Source organism: Limanda limanda, chromosome 17, assembly GCF_963576545.1.
Source record: "Limanda limanda chromosome 17, fLimLim1.1, whole genome shotgun sequence".
Classification (NCBI taxonomy): Eukaryota; Metazoa; Chordata; class Actinopteri; order Pleuronectiformes; family Pleuronectidae; genus Limanda; species Limanda limanda.
This window is the reverse complement of record NC_083652.1, coordinates 2838756-2841070: the sequence shown is the minus strand read 5'-3', so window position 1 is coordinate 2841070 and position 2315 is coordinate 2838756. Positions and strand designations below refer to the sequence as shown.

Here is a 2315-nt window from a genome sequence, read left to right as displayed (position 1 = left end):
AGTTTCCCTGAGAGCAGATAACACCAATGTGTAAGAGGCACCAACAAACTATCTGGCTGAGTAAACCAGGCTTAAAATAAATATTAAACCTGAAATTTTAAATTGTTCTTAAGTAAGTAAGTGTGCTATAATGAATTATATTGTATACCACGAACAAAGGTCAATGCAGTCAAAAGAAATGAAACAATGCACTTTATTTCAAATTTTTATTGTCATCCAAAACAATCCTAAATCTCAACAACTGTATAGAGTGGCATGATTACAGTCACTTTTTCAATTGTGCTGGTTAAATGCACAGAGGAAGTGTAAACCACACCTCTACCAGCAAATAAATGATGCTGGGTATGATCATCTGTGTCCTGTAAGCTCCAAACTTCTACTGGCTTTCCATAAAAATATCTGTCCTCCCAAAATACTGGCATCAAATTCACATGTCAATGGCAAACTAAGCTGTTCCATGAATTATAAATGGTACCTTTTCACCACTACTTTCAAAATTGCTATGAAACATTCATTGATTTAATGATTTATTTTTTCAGTGTAATATTTAATCCCCCATGGACTGCACAGTGACAAAACACAGCAGCCGGCTGTTTGGATACAACATACATCTCCACTCAGTTTGATTATTATTTTAAATATAAAGGAGACACAATATAGAGCTTAAATTCCTTCATAATTTGAACTTCAATTGTCTAATTGTTGTTATTAAACTTTCTCAGTATTCCATTAAAACAGTCAACACTTTTATCCAAAGCGACTTACAATAAGTGCATTCAACTATAAGGTTACGAACACAGAACAGCATGAGTGAATCATGTGTGTAAATTTACTAAACACCACAAAAAATAAACCTGGCCTCAGTCAAATACTTATCCCATGAAGTAACCGCTGCTCACGTCACCCGCTCGCGTCATCAGCTGATGGACTCGTCCAATCAGAGCCTCGTAAACGCCGTGCAGCAGCGTCGAGTGTCCCGCAGACAGGAAGCGGGTCGTGTTTAGCTTGTCCCGTACGAGTGACTCTGTCTTCGGGGTAAATAACTTGCTGAAGTCGACACGACGCTGTTCCCTGGAGGAGAAGATGAGTGCGTGTGGAGGCAGAGCCGCGGGCCCGGTGTGGACGAGTCGAGGCGGAGAAGACGGAAGCACAGTCCCTGAGTTACGGTGAGCTAGAGACGCCATGCTAACCACTAAGCTAACTGGTACATCTGAAAGCATGTCCGCCACTCTTTGGGATAGCGAGAAAGTTGCTAAAATACGAATACAGCATCGAGTGCTGGAGCAGATCTAGTGCATGTGTAAATATGTATGAATTACTTAGATGTAACAGTTTGTTCTCGTTAAGTTTTTTCATCAACGTGACTTTTTTCTGTATGTTTTCACAGCCTCAGCCCCCCCCCCCACACACAAACAAACAAAGAGGCGTTAGGCTGAGACGCTGAAAGTCCGGATTTAAAGTGCAGAAAATTAAGCCATTGAATGTAAGTAACTGTTTATGAATTGTTTTGGTGTTTTTTTGCTGTGGATCTTCCAACGGTGATGCAGCGCGGCTATTTCCGTTTATTAATAATAAAGTCATGTTACATGTGTTGTTTTCCAGCTGCCTGTCCATGACGTACAAAGACACACTATGAGCCAGTATGATCCGACCAGACCTTACATCAGCATTGAGGAGTTGTCGGAGAAGAAAGAGGGTAAGGTTATATTCATTAAATAATTTTCCAGTTACATGTAAAGGTGTATGTTGTCATTGAACTGTGCTAATTTTACTGAATGTGTTTACAGCTGATTGAAGCGGGACAGATGACATGGATCCATCCTTCCACAGCCAGGAGTGCACCGACCTGTGTCCCACACTTCATATAAGACTGGAAGCTACACTGGATCTCACAGCTACACACCACAGACGTCTACACACTGGAGAAGAGTCCCACAAAGAAGTCATGACCCAGAGGCTGCAGAGAAACATTTCAAGCCTCACCTGAGATTTTGTACAATATTTTTGCTGTATGTAAATAAAGCTTTCACTCCACATATACCTTGTTCACATTTGTTCCCTGTACAATATGTTCACCTATAGCATCAAGCATCACATGAATGTTTAGTTTTAATTAACTGCAGTGCTTTTGGTAAAGGCTTACTTATAAATAATAATAAATATTAATATATACATTTTTATTATAAATATTGTGTGGGAGGGGCTTACCCCACGTGCGGAATGCTGTGACCCCACGTGTGCACTGCAATGACCCATAAGGTGACCAATAGCAACACTTCTACCAGCCAATCACGAGTGACATTAGTTTCAAGGGT

The 2315-nt window shown here is 40.4% G+C and overlaps 1 long non-coding RNA gene across 1 annotated transcript; it reads left to right on the top strand.

The window, feature by feature from the left end:
- The first annotated feature begins 548 nt into the window (after nucleotides 1-548).
- On the top strand, nucleotides 549-2038 carry LOC133023032 (uncharacterized). The gene is made up of 3 exons (XR_009683035.1): nucleotides 549-1483; nucleotides 1603-1696; nucleotides 1788-2038. It is a non-coding gene; the product is annotated as an uncharacterized LOC133023032 (long non-coding RNA).
- The last annotated feature ends 277 nt before the right edge of the window (nucleotides 2039-2315 follow it).